The sequence below is a fragment of the Scophthalmus maximus genome, chromosome 3, assembly GCF_022379125.1.
Source record: "Scophthalmus maximus strain ysfricsl-2021 chromosome 3, ASM2237912v1, whole genome shotgun sequence".
Lineage (NCBI taxonomy): Eukaryota > Metazoa > Chordata > Actinopteri > Pleuronectiformes > Scophthalmidae > Scophthalmus > Scophthalmus maximus.
In genome coordinates this window covers 12711734-12729799 of record NC_061517.1, presented here as the reverse complement: position 1 = coordinate 12729799, position 18066 = coordinate 12711734, and the positions used below count along the sequence as shown (strand labels likewise).

The window sequence follows — 18066 nt, the reverse complement described above, 5'->3', positions numbered from 1 at the left end:
GGAATTTAGTCATAAATATTGGACGGTTAAAATGTTTGAAATGATAATGGAACAAGAGGAAACGTTAAAGAATTGTCAGAGTTCCAGGGCGTCCTCTGGGTGAGCTGTTCACATTTTCCAATGACTGACCCACTGACTCAAATTGCAACCCATTAACCATTATACCATCAGGGCAACAACAACAGTATCAACTTGCTTAGAGAAGTGCAGACCCACAAAATAAATTCAATAGGACAATAATAAGTCAAAAGAAATTCCAAATTGGCAACAAAAAGTTACGTAACTCCTGATCGGGTATAACTGTGCCACAATCTGCAGGCCACAATGGGAAATGCTCTGCCAGTGTTGGGTTTTAACTGGGCAGAAATGAGAGGAAAAATGATTCAGAAGATGGAAAGGGGTTTGGGGAATAGGGACTGAGGAGGTTTAAACAATAAACTGGTGCCAGTTCTAATGCTTCGTTTAAAAGCAAACAAAAGAAGATTCAGCTTTGTATTTCTGGATTTGGGATGGGCTGGGGGGCAAACGGGTCTGACACATTAATAAACAGTATTCACAATGCAGCATATGAAAAAAACAAAAAAACATGTGCAGGAGCGTAGTCAACCCAGTGACATTTAACAATTGCTTTATCTTGTCATGACAACAAATACTAGACAACCCCTGGATCACCCAGGCCTTTATTACCCTGGTATCACCACATCAGTACACCCCCCCCCCCCCCCCAGTTAGATTCAGATAAGAGACGGCAGCAATTTCTGTCACATTTTATATTCGCCACTGTTACGTAATATTCACCCCAGTCATGCCTTTGATTGCACTATAATGAACTGAACCCCACGTGGTGTTCTAGTGGTGGAATGAATTCAGAGTTGAGCCAGTGGAGTATAGAGCACTAACACAAAACTTACTTCACATGACCGTCATTTCACAGAGGAGAGGGAGAGAGGAGAAGAAGTGCTGTGTGCTAATGTGCAGTTTGCATTAATATGCTTGGCACTGCATGTAAGCGCAGTAATAGCAGCAATCGGACCTATAAATCCAGACTGTACGTACAGGGAGGAAGAAGAGGACAGAGGGGGGGGGGGGACAGATAGAGGACAGTAAGGAGGAGAGGATGCAGGGGAGGGAGTTACAATAAAGGAATGGCCAGGATCCACCGAGATTGAGGTGAAGAGAGAGCGAGGGAGGGAACAGAGGAGGACGGAGGCAGGCAGGCAGAGAAGAAGGGTGATGTCACCTCTAACAGGCAGCCAATGAGAGGCCAGGAGGGGTGGAGAGAGAGCGGCCGGAGGAGGGTGTGTTTTTCTATCACTGCAGCATCAGCAGAGAGGAGAGGTGCACAATCAATTTCACAGGGAAGAAGAAGAAGAAAAGGCACAAGTAGATAAGGAAGAGAGGGAGGAACAGAGCACGCCGAGGAGTTGCCAGGGGGAAAAGAGGGGCATCAGTGTGGAGGTAAGAAGATCTTTCTATGTGATGATGATGAACTGTTTGTCATGACATGACAGAGCTGGTTGGCAGAGTAATTAGGCTCTTAGGTGGAGGCGGCTTGTTATGGAGTCGCACCTTTGCTTCACCTTCTTCAGGCGGTAAAAGACGACACGTAAAAATCACTTTCTTCTCAGCCGTGTTGATGTTGAGAAAAAACTATTCAATTCAACACGCTTAAATCAAATCATAATAATTAGGAGAGACAAAAATGCGTTTGGCACTGCAACACTTTCAGCTGTTAAACGACATTTGATCAATGCCGGGTGTCATGGATAACCTGTTGGTGCAGAATAGTTTTTGAGGAAAATGTTTCAGTTTTTTTTTTTTTTGTTCATCTTTCAGATTGAATATCACTGCATGCAACAGGGTTTCTTCTGATTCTGCCATTTGCACCGCATCACTAAAGACTTAATTGACCATAGTTACAGATTATATATATATATATAATATACCTTTTATTTGGTTTTATTGTCTATTAAGCCTAATTGTGGAATTTGTGTTTAAAATTAGGTGCAGTAATGATTCAGAAATATTAACGTATTTTTTTAAGTGATCTCAACTGGGCTTTAAATCTGTTGCATCGCTATACATTTATACAAAGAAATGTATCAACAGCCTTTCTTTACAATATCCCACCAAATGTAAAAAATATATATATTTATATAACGCAAATACTTAAAATCTGCTGCTTTGCAATTCATACTGTGCATTTTCCTGTGAACTGAGTCTAATTCCTCAGGAAAATTCTCAGCTTGGCTTCGCCTGTCTTCTCCCTCGCTACTTTAATATGAAAACTCGTTTTTCCCTACACGTTCCCCTCCCCCAGCTAATTGCTGAGTAGCTTCATGATCAGTGCAGCCCATGATTGCAACGTGCTGCTACAATTTCCATCGATGTGGAGGATGAAACTCCAGCCTCGTGGTGAACAGCCTTTGCAAAGATAGAGCTGGATAATCATAAAGTAGACCCCTTGGAGGGAAGACAGAAAAAGAGGGAAATTAAAGAAGAAGAAAAAACTTGTAGGAGCAAAAAAATAAAGGAAATTTAAGATTCAGATATCAACGGGAGACGGCGTGAGAGAGATGTTTGTACTGACGGAGATGTCAGGGGAAGTGAAAATCAGGGTGGGGCAGTGCACACAGCAGACCGTGGAGGTGTGCCCATTACAAGGAGCCACTCACCTGGCTGTGTGCCACACAGCTGGCTACTGGGCCCCCTCCGTGGCCTATTACTCCTCTGTTCTGTACGGCAGAAAGTGGACAATATTGTGTTAGTGGTGTATTATTACCCAAGGCAGCTGCAAAAGACTGTGAGCTTGTTCTGTCTGGCGGGTAAGTACATCTTTGTGCATATTCTCCGATTCACAACTATAATAAACATGTAGGAGACGTATGTGTCAGTTTGTGCAAAGCTTTGTGTATCTTATTGTACTAATGAGCGTGTGTGTGTATGTGTGTGTTGTGTGTGCGCTAGTGGTGTAGTGAACCTGCCCCCCCCCCCCCCCCTCCCCCCCTCCATGCCTCAGTAGCCTGCAGCTTCTCTCACATGAACATAGTCAGGGGACCGGAGGGGAGTGAAGGCGCTTTGCCTGACAATGACTTGTTACCATCTGTACAACATCCATAAACACACTGAACTGTACACATACACACAATAGATCACCGTGCAGCTGCCGCTGAGGAAGGTGTGTGTGTGTGTCTTCTCCATAGCAGCAGTGCTCCAGAGACCCACTTCTGGTCACATTATCATACTATTTAATGCAGTGGGGTTGTTACGGCCATGGCTGTCGGATCAGACCGAGCTGGGGGCTGCTGGTGTTGAGGCGATGTTGTTGTCAGAGAAGCTTGGCTAGACTTGAAGTCTATGATTACCCTCGCTACAGTATGGTGCAGAATGTAATCTCCCCTCTGACGCGGGCTGGTTAATTGAGCTGTTCCATCAGAGAGATGGATGGAAACAGGGATTTATGTGAGTAGCGCGGGACAGAGAGACGGATCTCCAATAAAAAGAGAGCACACGCAGGGGAGGGTGGTGTAAGCAACATAAAAAAGATGAAGGTGAAGGAGAAGACGGTGGACTTCCTTTTGAAAGGCAAAGCCCTCTGCATCCTTTAATGCATGTTCTCTGCAGTGGACGTTGAAAGGAGTGAAGAGGGAGAAGGAGGGATCAGTCAGGATGTAGAAGGGGCAAGGTCACAAGGGAGGATTGGCTGTATAGGAAAAGGAGGAACAAGAAGAAAAGAATGACAGGTGAAAAGACTTACAGAAGAATTTTACACATTCTATTCACAAATAATCAATTTGATTCAAATTTAAGACAATTAGGAGGCAGAAGCCCTGAAAACGTATGATCCGATATTTATGCTTTTGCGGTATTGTTTTGTCATGAAATGAAAACGCAAGAGCATGGCCTGGTTCCAACTGGCTTTAGTCCTGCAGTTGAAGTAGAGAGCTGGTGTTGTGTAGGAGGAGAGAAGTGAGCTGCTCTCAATCTGCCAGTTAGGAACAAACTCCAGGGAAGAGCAGCGCTGCACTGGCCCCTCGCTCCTCAGCCACCTGTTATACTGTAGCCTCAGGGCACCTTTGCCATCCCGCTCGCCGAACACAGATGTATGAACACACACACACACACACACACACACACACACACACACACACACACACACACACACATCTGCAAAGGCAACACATGCAAACAAATGCCCTGCAAACTGCAGAGATCCTGTTGCACTGCGCCAAATTAAAGATTCTCTCATGTTGCCTCCTCGGCCTGATTACTTAAGCGTCTGCTGCTGATCAAAGACCGCACACTGCACTTTCTGGGGATTCAGCTATTAAGGCGGCGACAGGGTAAAAAAAGTGTAAAGAGAGAGAACTATCTCAAAGTGTCAACAAGGACTGTTTCATCTCTGCTTTCTTCTTCATCCTCCTTTGGGACTAATAGCTGTAAAGTTACGAACTCACAAGCGCAGACTCAAAGGCTTGTGAGTGAACTCCCTCGGGTGGTCTTCAAACATGTGCGTGCGTGTCTTTCCGATGCCCTGCCCTTGTGTGCGAGCAGTTGCAGTTGCACCTTCCGGATGCTGTCAAGATGCAGAGTCAGTCGCCCCCCACCCTCACCGGTTGCAGCTCGGAGGCTGTTTGATTTAGAGTGCAGATGGGAGACAGCCCACTGGGTGTCAAGTGGGGGTATCGTGTAGACATGCTGTCAGGGTTTGGTCCAGAATACATTGTCTTGATTCAGGGAGCTAAGGGTCAGATGGATTGACGGGCCAGCCGTGGGTAAATGATTGTAGAGAAATGAGGAGGAGGGGAGGAGGCCAGCCAAAGGGAAGGATGAAATTTGCCGAGGTGAAATGAGAGAGGCGGGGAGGAAAACCTAAAGATGGAAAAGGCTGATTTAAAAAGCAGCAGGGTGTGGTGTGGAGATGGTGGAAAGACAAACGCTGTTATGGAAAATGGGACAAAGTGGGAGAGAGGATTGTCATGGCAATTTCACTGAACCACCTTTCTTCCAGTCATCGGTCCCGTTCGCTCGTCTTAGACAGCCGACAGGGAGGACACACCTATCCTTCACTGCCTCTGTCTCTCTACTTTCTCTTCCCTTGTTCTCGGGTTTCTCTTGTCTTATCAGTATTCACGCAGAGGTGGACCGAGAAGCCCACATCGGGGTCTTAATCAAAATAATGACTGCGGCTCCTATTAGCTTTCCCAGAAAGAGGCACTCGGACAAAGACTCATAAATCCGGCCCTATTATACAATTGAACCTGCGATGGAGACTAGGGCACAAATAAAGGCGTCGTGTATGGAAATGAAACTAATTTGGGAGAGTGAGTTACCTTATTACAGCTTTCAGAGATGATGGTATGGGAGAGGGGAAATTGTAGAACTCCCCCGAGTAACAAAAACGTTATTGCTGGTTAAAGTGGAACCCCATGGTGGATATTATACCAGGAGAGAAATGAATTACTGCCAAACCAATAACCAAACTGGAGGCCCCACATAGCCAAGAATCGTTTTAGTTTTTTTTTCAAATTCTGTGAATTTCTTTGGCGCACACTGTTTTAAAACCAGGAACGGAAGCAAAGCAATAAAGCTACACATAGGATTGAATATGAATGAGGGGAGATATGAAACTCCTTGTGCGACCTTCTCTTTGCCTCCTTGACGCTGTCCCCATCTTTTTTTTTAGTCTGACAAAATTATTTCTTTGTCTCGGCAGCACAGAATTCCCCTCAGCGTCACGCCTTCTGGACCACTGTCAGCTCCATCAATGGCGCTTTATTGTCCACACCAGTGAATATAATTGGACTAAATTGAGCCTCTGTCCAGTGTGTTTCCTGACTGCATGCTTCCTCTCTATGAAGTCTTCTGTTGAGTCTCAGAGATGCGTCTCTGTGTATTTGCAGGCTATGGGTGCATGGCACGCCATCAACAGGGCCCAGTATGACATGTCCTCATGAATGAGTGAATTATAACCGACATTAATCAACAATGTTGGGTTATTGCCTTCCATTTCTAAATGATGAATGTCTGGCAGCATTGTTTAGAAACAGTGAGTCTGTAAGCTTAATGGCTTCTGGGTAGAAATAGCTTTGAAGTTAGGTCATGTGTCTCCTTTTCTGCATCAAAGTAAGTTTTTAATACTTCATTTGGGCTTTCATCATTCCCGACAGAAAGCCGTTGCTTATTTTCATTCAAAATAGAGAAGCTTTTATGCTCATCTTTTCAAAATCCCTGTAAAGATTTATTTCACCTTCGCGTCCCTAAAGATTTGAGATGAAGTAGAAGTTTACTTTATTTTTGACCACAAAAAGAAACAAATACATTAAGAGTTTTTTATTATTAATGTTTTAGTCACATTACAAATAGCCTCCTCTTAAACTGTTTTTTTTTGTATAGCTGGCTATGGCTACAACCCACACTAGCTTCCCATAAAATGTCTTTCAACAATTATAGCTGGTATACCTGACACATGTATATATAGCATGTTCACTTATTTCTTACTTTTTATTCAAATCAATGTTCTTCTATTTTTGACATCTCCTGTGCTGCTGTGACAGTGCATCTTGCGCTGGTGATGTCATTCAGCCAGAGTCTGCACAGTAGTGATCTGGGGGCATCACCCCTTTTTGATAGCATCAATTAACTACTTATCAGAAAAAATAACCCATAAACATACAGCAGCTATATATATATTTGTGTGTGCGGTTTTGAGTAGCTTACTTTGGCTACAGGTGTTTATGTCTGTGGACAAATTTAGTCATTTTGTTGAAATCAAATTTAAGTCTGAGTACCGAGTAGTCATGTAATAATGTTACAATACCGACTTAATATGAAATACTGCCAGCACTATGTAATTATGGGATTGACAGCCTTTTCTCACAATCAAAATATGGAGTCGCTGATCTTTCCAACATCTTTTGCTGTGGAACAAACAACAGATGATGGTTAGACTGTGGATGAAGCTAAACACCAGTTAATGTAAATAGCGCCACCTAACGTTTCCCGTGCCGTCGCTGGTTTGCTTTTGACAATTCCGTAATAGCATATTTAGGACCATCTGATATTAACTAATATGTCCATTTGGCAATATTGACATACTATCTCCGACTCCCCTGACCATATGGTGGCACTTTGGGGAATTGGTGTGTCACTGCACCACTCTGCTTTTGATTACATTGCACTGGCTGTTTATCGAGGCGACATGACAGCGTTGGCTTGCTAATTTATTGATTCGTTGCTGTGGGGCTGGCTGCATTTTTAATGAAACTTTTGGGCGTATGGCTGGCTACTTCAGCACTGTTGCTTCGCTGTAAGTTACATCACACTGCTCTCCTCAGCTTTTGACAGGCCTTTTCGATACTGTTGGAAGTCATTCTTGATCTGTGCTCTGTGTGTTTCTTGTCAGTTTCCCCCTCTACTCTGACTCTCCATGTCTTTGGGATGACTTTCATCCATGGCCTAGATCTTTTCTGTTGCCACTGCTTAAACTTAGCAACTGCTGCCGTCAATGTGACAACAGTGTTTGGCCACCGGCCATATGTGCTGGTGCATCTGTTGCACAGGTTGTATTTGACAGTCATGGCTGGATGTTTCGTATGGAGGCTGCAAGTCACTGTTTAACCAAAGCTGAGGAAGTAATCCGAGAAGACATTTACATTCACTGCACTTGACTGCAGTCAAGTAGTTGGCATGTTTCTCTTTCCAAGGGAGCAAAGAGAAACATGTTTCTGTCTTTCTCGGAGAAACATGCTTTCGTCTCCAGAGAGTCTGGCTTGGACTGCGACACTGAGCCTCATGCCAGAGCAGTTCCAAGTTTGTTTAAGCATCTCAGAAGCACACCCCAGAGTTTACTGATCAAATGATGTTCCCTGCGACTTTGAGAATCGGGTTTGGAAACATTGTGCTTCAGTAGTGGATTAATTAAAGTCCATAAATTGCACTGAAAAGATTGGGAGCAATGTTTTGTACGTTGCAGCAGAGACACACATAGTCAGGAAAGCAGACGTGAACTGTGTGTGTGTGTGTGTGTGTGTGTGTTTGTGTGTGTGTGTGTGTGTGTGTGTGTGTGTGTTCTAAGGCATTAGAGTAAATGTGCTGAATCAAAGGTGGCGGTTCGACATCATTTTCTCAAATGTGAAATGCAATGTGGTTTGATGCTGTTTTCAAACGTTTCATTTGGAGTGTTTACATTTAAGTGTATTGATCCCCCCCCCCCCCCCCGACTCTAAAACCTACACTTCATTGGAATGAACCGTAAGTGAAATAGATGGCGCATGAAACATGAGCATCCAAACACACTTGAACAGACGCAGCATCCTCGAGTTCTGCAGGTGACGTACGTAACGCGGCTGTCGGGGGTTCGTCTCCTCTCTGTCTCTGTGATGTTGTGATTGTGGTTTCTTGCAGGCGCTTTATCTGCTGTGTCAGCCATGATATATTCATTAGGGTTGGATTTCAGAGAGTGGGAGGGGATCAGTTTTTGAGTGGGTTGTAATCCCCATACACTGGCCCTAATTTAATCTCACCTACTGTGCCATCCTATTACACACTACACCCACCACACGCATCGCAGGCGCTGGCTGGAGGAGAACAGACGCGGGGCACGCAAGGTTAAAACAGGGTAATGTCACACAAGAGGCATGAAGACAAAGAGGATTGTCAGAAAAAGAGCTACGGAGGAGGCAAATGGATTATGAGCAGCGGGAGAGAGTTTTGAGTACAGAGAAGGAAAGAGAAAATGTCAAAGGAGTAAAGAAATGTCAGACGGCGGAGGAGACGGCTGAGATTTAGAGAAGGGCTTTCTTGAATTTGTTTGTTTTCTTTAAACTTCTAATGACTTATTATAAATCTATAGAAAAGATAGACGCAAGCGTGTTTCTCGCTCTGTCAGTTTTTTTTTCTTCAGGGCAGCATAGCCCATATTGAGATTGACAGTAGAGATTGATGGGAAACAATATATCTAAGCCCAATGCGTGAGTGTAGAATCCCCCAGCAGGTGATGAAACTTAAAAACAGACCAAAAAATTGACATTGTTAAAAACAACATTAAACCTTATTATTGCCTATAGATTTCTCTTCAACGTAATCATCTGTGTTTGCATTGCAAGAAGTGTATTTCACCTGTTGTTTGTAGTCACACTGGCTGTCCCCTCTTTCACACTTGTTCTTGGATTGTTTAAATAAATGTATTTTAGCGCGGCAACCAGTGAGCCTTCTGCTTTGCGATGTCCCATATCTGGCCATATCTCTTTTGCCAAGTTTGTAAATAATTTGCATGTCACAGAGACTTCACACATTGGAAAAATGGGCTTATATAACCTACTCTGTTGTTCTTTTTACCATTTATGACCTACATCTCTCTCATCATCCATCCTTATCTGCTCACAAGCGAGAGTAAATTAGGCCACGCAAGCCGGCTACACACTCCACACGCACCATCCACCTGAGGAGGACGTTGTCTGTGGATCTGTCCTCGTCAGCCTCTTGGTGGTGTGGACTCGTGTGTGTTATCCAAACAGGTTGGTGTCGGAGTTTTTGGAGTTCGCTCTCTGAATTGATCAGGGGTAATTGGGCCTGGCGGTACAGAGAACCCCGCACAGGGCCCAATCTGCAATAATGAGACTCTATATTTAGCTACAAAAAAACTGTCTGTTTACATCAGCCACCGCGCTCTGTTGCACAGCGGGAAGAATTGAGCAAATGTGTTGTTGCGGCCAAACTTGCGGGGCAGACTTCGGCGTAGAGGCTACTGCAGATCATTTGTTGGAATCTGTGCTGAAGAGAGGACGGACAGATGTGGCAGGGAGCGATCAGACCACATGGGGGGAGGATTCTTGTTGTCCATCCATCCATCATCTATACCGCTTTATCCATTAAGGGTCACATTCACACCTATGGCCGATATATAGTTTCCAATTAACCTCGCCTCAATCTGCATGGCTTTGGGCGGTGGGAGGAAGCCGGAGAACCCGGAGAGAACCCACGCATGTACCTTGAAACCTTGCTGTGAGGCAACAGCGCTAACCACTACACCACCGTTCTTGTTGATGTGAGGAAAAGAGAAAAGACACAACCCCAGTAGAGAAAACACAGGAGCATCAAAAGGGGAAAATTGATTTTGTTTAGGAGTGCAGATGTCACAATGAGGGGAAGGAGGGAGATGAAGACAGAATAGACGAGGAGCAGAAAACCAATCACAGAGAGAGATAAAGAGAGGAGCTAGAAAGAAGAGACAGTGGGTCTGGATATTATTAATGAGGTAATTATACTCGTAAGAAAAGACTTCATCCTCCAGGCCTTACATGGCTGGGTGGGGCCCGGCAGGCGCGAGAGAAAGTGGAATGCTGTGCGAGAAAGAAAGCCACTTTTTTAATCACTAACAAAATGTTGATTGTACCATTAAAGTGTGATCCCGCTCAGGGCGACGAGCAGGAAGTGTGAGAGTGCGGAGATTAAGACGGGAGGACAATGTGCGAAGACAAAGAGATACAGGGGACAGAGAGAGATGGGAGGATGAAGGGACCGAGATCCTGTAGCGATTAAAATGTCAAGTGTGTGGAGAGGCAGATGCACACCTGCCAAGCACACACACTCACACACACACACACACACACACACACACACACACACACACACACACACACACACATGCAGCTCACCTGCATTTTCTCAGGCTGTGTACTGAGTAACTCTGTGGCGCTAATCGAATAAGAGCAACACAACCCCAAACACAAACAGCCGAAGCGCCTTGAAACTGAACTGACAGGATTAGATCAGTGTGTGTTCGGTGATGGGATGATTTCATTCTCATTGGGTGCCGTGTATCAATCCATCTTCATACATCCTCGCAACACTGGTTTTCCAGTCCTCCGCCCCGCCTCATCCCCTCCATCTTTCCGTTGCTCCTCCTGTCTCCCCTCCATCCAGTGGTCCAGACAGTTTGTGTTTTATTCACGACGGTGCAGTGAGCAGCGGTTTGACCAGCCTGTGGTAAATGTTAGTGACAGAGATGTTAGCCGTCGTGTGCAGCTGTCAGTAACACTGTTTCCCGTGTGTCGGCCCCTCGGCCTCCACAAGTGTCAGAAAAGCCGGTTTCTCCTTTCAGTTTGAATACAGAAAAAAAAAGGTCTCTGAGGTGTAAGATGTTGTCATGCATAAGCTGTGTTTGTTTGACTTGCACTACCTGGTAGGAGTTGCTGACATGCAGTATGGGTGTCCTATATAGGAACCAGCGCGATCAGCAGGTTTTAAGTTGTGCTATCATGGGATGGAAACGATTTTAGATATCTGCGACTATAGCAGGGGATTTAGGGAACTAGAAAACTGCCACTGGTCTGTTTTCTCCAGGAGAAGGTGTGTACGTGTGTGTGTGTGTGTGTGTGTGTGTGTGTTTGTGTGTGTTGTGTGTGTGTGTACAGTACAGATTGTCAGACCTCGTTGGCCTAACTCTCTATGAAAAGCTCATCAGCTGGTTGTTTAGCCACAGGGAAAGGTCACCACGGCTTCCTCTGCGTCTCTGTGGCCTTTTCCTTTTCTCTATCTGTTTTTGGACTCCCTATCTTCCTCTCACTGGAATTGCTGTCTTCACTCATAACTGAAGCAAAACGAGAGGGAAAGAGAGATGAGAGAGCGCGGCGGAGACGCGGCCACAGAAGAAGAGGAGGGGGGAAAGAAAGGAGGATGGCGGAGGTGAGGAGGAAGGGAAGCTCTGCAAAACAGTATAAAAAGAATAGATGAAACAGCATCCTCGTTTTTTTGCTTATTCACTCCGTCTGTCTCCTGGAATAGATGTAAAGCCAGATATACCAGATATACACTCCCTTTAAATATCTTGACAGGAGATGACGCACACGCACACAAACACATCGACGCATGCAAACACAGGCGGGGCGGAACAAGTCGTCTGTTTACTCTCTTTCATATTGCGCCTTGTGAAAATGGCTGTGCGTTCCAGAAAATGTCATGTCCTTGATCTCTTTGCACCGCCACACGCTGGTGTGTGGAAGTGCTGGAGCCGCGTAGAGACGTTGGGGAGGGGGATTTGCAGAGACGAGGGTCTGCAGAAGAGACGTGGCTGTGCGCCTCAGATAACACTGCAGCCTTTGATGGAGCCTGGCCCTTCCTCTCGTGGAGAGCACAAGCTGCTCCGCCTCAAATAGATCTCCGCTGCGGACTTCATTGGTAATGATTGGATTTAGTTACAAAGCAGAAATGGTTTGCTGATGATAATGATAACAGATGCGATGGGAGTTAGTCAGCCACTTAGGGATTGTATCGATGCTGTGCCAGACTGCAAATTTCCCCTTAGACTGGACAGTCTCTCCCAGGCTTGATAAGAGTTGATGGCACAGGTTGATAGGATGCTACCTGTAATTACATTGAGTATATGATCTTGGCTGTAGGTTGTTATGAAGAAGTAGTTCAGGACAGATGGAAGTCGGTTCCTCCATAAGCTTCTTTCTATAGGGAAGGACAAGAGGACTGTGAGGGGAGGGTAAAGGAGTTCAGGGAGAGAGAAGGAGACAGTTTCAGAGTTTCATACTGATGCAAGGAGTGAGAGACAATCAGCAGGAAGTAGAGAATAGAGAAAAGACGGAAAAGTGAGAGAGGAGTGCATATAAGAAGACTTTCGGCAGAGACGACAGCTCTGAATACGGAACTCTTTTATGTATGGGTGGCATGTAGACATAACAGGGAGTCTGGAGAAAGGCAGAGATGGGGAAGAGAGCAAGAGTTGGAGACGTGGGAGAGGAGATGAAGGTGGAGAGTATAAAGTACAGATAGATGCGGGGGGGGGTGATTTAGGGGGATAGGGTGAGGGAGAAGAACATGTGGGAGGGGGATGGGAGAGAAATATTTGCCGTGTGCGGCTGAGCTGGTGTCAGGAGGTTGTCATGGTGATAGTAGGTTGAGAAAAGGAAAGTGAGCCAGGGGTTTCGACACCTAACCTTAGACGCACACGCACGCACACACACACACGCACACACACACAGGTACAGGTGGTGTGTACAAATAAGCTGCACCCATCTATGAAGCCCAGAAGTCATACTACCATGCAAACTCTGTTTCCCATGTCGCTCTGCTGTCTTTTATCCTCACTCAGCCTCATTTGAATGGCAGGCAAATCTCCTTAAACTGACTCGTCCCGCCAGACAATTACCCAAACTAACCCTCAGTCTGCTGCTATGTGTGTGTGTGTCTGTGTGTGTGTGTGTGTGTGTGTGTGTGTGTGAGAGAGTCTTCACATATCTGAGCTTTGCTGTTGTCCTGTATGTGCTGATGCCACGGAGAGATGGGAGAGGCAGAAACAGGCTAATGAAGAGAGAAGCAGCAGCTCCAGTGGGGCACGGTCTTCTGAGCCAGTGAACACACTAATAATCATCTGTGTTTGTACATTGATTTTTTTTTTTTAATATAGAATCCTTCAATACTGTGACCCAAGGCGTAGGGTACATGGGTATGTCGTACACTGTATATGGAGTCGATTCAGTGCAGAATTGGCCTTTAGTCGGGGGCATGTTTATGGAGATGACAATACAGACCACAGATCACCTTGACTTGAATCGTGCAAACATTACTGATGTTAGACGTTCAGCTACTCTGACTGGGAATATGTTGAGAGCACAAACAGCAAATCCTAAAGATTGACTTAAATGTGAAGCATAAAATAAAATACAGCAAAGTGCAAACACAGCAGGAAGAAAAGAAGATTTCCATACTGGACAGGAAACAAATCAAGGAAATTGCTCACTCAGACTCTTTGCACTTATAGTAGTTTTAGTTGTGTACGAGCAGAAGATAGAGTGAGAGAGTTAGGATCGATAAATGTGAGTTTTCCGTGTGAGTTTTCCATTTTTTAAATTTGAATTTCAATCTCTGGGAGACTGAACTGTTTCAAAAGACCTTCCATGTCTGTTAGTTTCTCGCCACTGCTTCTCTTGTTCCGTCTCGTCCACACTCACACGATCGCCCCCTCTGTTTCCACTCCATAGATATTTACTGATGTTACATCTCCTGCCTCATCCCCACAAGACCTTGTATTTGATTAGATGAGGAGCACTTAAGGGGGAAGTGCTGCTTTTGCATCTTTTAACAAAGTTAATGGGATTGCCAAGAAGCGGTTGCCTGTCCTGGCTAATAATTCCGAAGACGCGGAACGCCAGGTCCTGTGAACTGTTTTGCTGCTCCTGTAGTCAGTTAACTTGTGTGCCTGATTGGTTATGCGCAGGCTGTTTTGGTTTGTTTTTGTTGGACTTTTGCAATTGTTTACATCGCTCTCTCTTTTGCATTATTATATAATCAATAGAACTGTGTGTGTATGTGTTTGTCCTGCATCGGCAAGGTGGTAAACATGTCGTACATCCTATGTATTGTCTGTAATCGCAAGTGTGATTTCCACAAGCCCAGTATCCGGATAGACAAAGTAAAACCCAGCCACTTTCCCACAGTCGTTGAACCACTGGGGCCTTTTCATGCAAATGAGTTAGCGACCTTGTCCTGCCAGTAGCTCATTTCCCTGAAGTGGTGAAAAAGCACAGGATTACGTCCAACCTAAGGACACCTAGACAAATTTCCGACAAAAGTCAAAATCTTAGCAGTAAGCTTTTTGCGGGGAATCCTAGGGGGCAGGGGAATTCATTTTTAAAAAATATTATTAAAATGTGCTTGGATGAAAACCTGGAAAACAGAGACATAGACATTTCTCTGGGGAAAAAAATACATTGCAGAAGGAAAAAACAGGTAGTTTCTCAAATCTCCAACCTGTTGTGATGGAAGTTGTAGGTCACGTATACGTACATACCCCCACACACTCCGCCCCGCCCTCCTCCTCAGGGTGTGGCATGAGGATTTTCCCTGCGGAGGCGACCACATGTCCTTGCGTGTGACACAAGTCACCGGCAGCTATGTCCTCCATCGCTACATGGGCCACTTATCACCTGACCCAGGGGACCACTCCCTCCTCCTCCTCTCTGTCTGCCGAATGACTGAATGCATAACTCCTCCATAGGCATCAATACCTGCAGCAGCCAATGCAGGCTCCCCTTCCCCCCACCTGCACTCTTCACTTGATGCTGCGCAGACATGCACACAAGTGCACGCATCTGCTCCCATTCACACCCAGGGCTCATCAGATAACCTCAGCGTCATATAGTTGTCTCTTCCGCTGCTTTACACTCTATTTATGCATGTCTAACAATGTGATCTGTATGGGAAAAAAAATAATAATCATAGCCATGTTTTGTGCAATGTACACGTGCCATGGTACAAATGTATTCCAACATCTGCTTCATTGGCTGATTTGCCGCCGGTGCCGTTTCATACTGTTTATGTTGTTGTAGCTGGTTTGTTGTCTCCTACAGTGTTAAGCTTCTGGTTTCAGGGCTAACTCTGACAGATACTGATGTCAGCTTTTTTTGCTGGCCTGTCTGGCTACAATTTGATCCCTGGAGGCATTTCTAGCACACACACACACACACACACACACACACATAAAATCTCCTCTTCTCCCATCTCATCTCCGTCTATTCTATTTTCTCTCTCTCTGATATATGGCTGCATTCAAACATTTGTTGGAGGATCTCCAACGAGCTTCGGTTTCCAAACAGCACATGTCATCACAGAGGTAGAGAAAGAAAGAAGTGGCAGTGAAGGTCAGTGTAAGAAGAAACACGAGCAAGGCTGTGCAGAGGAACAGGAGAAAAAGGGAGAGGCTGACTGGGAGAGATAAAGGGAGGGAGGGCAGGGACTGTAGGCCTGAGTAGGAGGCTTAAATGGAAGCAGGGAGGGGAAAAGGAGAAGGTCACTCCTAATAGCTCTTCCACATAATTTCATAATGTCATGATTGCTCCTCGTTACACAAGCTAACACCATTAACCATCTACAGTTTGGACAGTGAACCATTCAGCCACCCAAAAAAAAAGAAGCATCTTCACAAGCTGCGTGGGTTCATCGGTGCATGTTCCTTCGGCACACAGAGTGCATAACAATGTGCTCGCGAGGGACGTGTTTGCATGCGTCGCATCTTATGTCTTCTGCCTGACACCTAGGGTGTGTCTGTAATTAACGCGCTGGTGCTGCAGGCACAGAATCTGACTGATGCTGCTGCTAATGAAGCACATGATACCCACCAGCCAGAGTGCAGCAGTGTAGGGTGGGTTTAGTGTGTACACAGAGAGCCTACATATGTTTGTCATTTAGTATACTTAAAAGATGTGATTTGTTTCCTCGTCGTGTGCATTTATTAGTATTCCAGTCTGTTTTCTTTCATTGCATTTTGATTGCTAGGGTATTGAAAGGAAACGGAAAATAAAAATAAATCTAAATTACAGCATTGCCCATTGATTTTACCTTTTAACCAGTCCACCATGAAGTCTACTGTTGTGATTTTATCCGCCCAAACACGCAAACTTACCACTCGGCTCCACTCGTTATTTCAAAAGTACCATACATCACCATTTCCTGCTACGAGCTGAGTGACAGTCAAGCCATAAGCAGATGACCTTATCAGTTGTTCATCAAAGTGAGCAGCAGCCAACATGCTAGAAGGATGGAGGGCTAGAGGCAGCACTCCATCTGCAAGACCGGCTCCATTAGCTGACAAGAGAGATTAGCTGACCTGCCGACACACGGCCTGATCTCTACTGATACACGTATGGACTCGCGCACACAGACACACTCACACACAGGGAATCTGATACACTCGTACATCAGATTACAACTGTTTTTGATCATTAGAGAGCTTTTACTGTGAGTGAGCCCATCACCAGATCTCTCCCTCTCCCATCACGTCAATCATTCACACTTTTTCTGCTCATCTTTTTTCTCTTTGTTCTTCCCATTCCACCTCATCCCCTCTTTGTTTCCAGGTTCTATTAAATTTTCAGACTTTCTGTTGTCTACTTTGTTGTCAACCCCGCCTTTGATCTCCCGCCGGTCTTGCCCTTCTTTCTCCTTGTTGGTTTTTCCATCCTCCGTCCCTCCATACACCTCTGCAGTCTTTCTCCAGCCCTCACGGATGTCTTAATGAGTCCACTCCCTTCCCCTTGAATTATTCACCACTTCTTTTATTCTACCATTCCCGTTGTGTCTTAAGGGGAAAAACATCAATAAATAAATCACGCCATAGGTGGCTTCTTTCGCAGTGGTGGCAGTAGGAGGGATGACAAGGGAGGACCTTGGAAATCTTGTACTTGTGTTTTGTATTTTGACTTTCAGTAGAATGAGTCTGTAAATGATTTAACCTATAAATGTTTGACTGACTTAAACACTTTCTGCCATAAGAAAGACTTACAGTATTTGTACACACATATGAATGTGTGTGTGTTTTAAGGATGGCCTGTCCATGTGCATCGGCAAATGAGTGATCATGTGTGTGCGTACATGCCTGCGTGCATGCGCATATGTAAGTGATACCGCAAACCTGTTAGTGACCATGTGTTTGAATAACTGAATTTGTATGTACAAGTGGGGGATGCTGTGAGGAGACCCTGTTGTCATGGCAACCTGGAGAGAGAGAGAGAGAGAGAGAGTGTAGGCGGTTGCCCTCATGGCTCTTCTGACAACCTTTATTTTCTCCAGCTTTGTGTCACTCCAATATTAACCCCTAACCTTTGAAAAAATATGAGGGGGTGGGGTGAGGTGGAGACCTCGAAAGAGGTGCGGGGCGTTGGAGACTGGGGAGAAATATGGCATGCATTCTATCTCCGCCTCTGACACATAGTGGGAGTGGCAAAGTCTCTAACGGCTGAGTTTATGCTAATAGTGGTATTGATAAATGTGCTGTGCCGGTACCCTGATTCCAGATTAGCTGTAGCTCTGCAGCTTTTTTCCACTGGTACATTTCCACTTGGCGTTGGCCATGGATCATCAGTCTTTAAACACATGTTACTTGGCCTTTTAAACAAAGAGTGCCGGCATGAGAGAGATGTAGGTTTCTCCGTGGGCTGTTAAGCCCCTTTCACATTTAAATTGTGAAAATTGAATTAATCGGCCACACTGCCTATTGACCTGGCTAGAGTGCTACCACAGCAGTTTATTAAATTGAGAAAAGACGTTGAATATGGAAAA

The 18066-nt window shown here is 45.1% G+C and overlaps 1 protein-coding gene across 3 annotated transcripts in view; it reads left to right on the top strand.

Annotated features, from left to right (window-relative positions):
- Nucleotides 1–1305: 1305 nt before the first annotated feature.
- The window catches only part of l1cama (L1 cell adhesion molecule, paralog a), a 40011-nt gene continuing 23250 nt past the window's right edge, over nt 1306–18066 (top strand). For all 3 annotated transcript variants that reach the window (XM_035643952.2, XM_035643955.2, XM_035643954.2), the window contains exon 1: nt 1306–1458. The gene's annotated coding sequence lies outside the window, so the exon portion shown is untranslated. The remainder of the gene's footprint in view (nt 1459–18066) is intronic.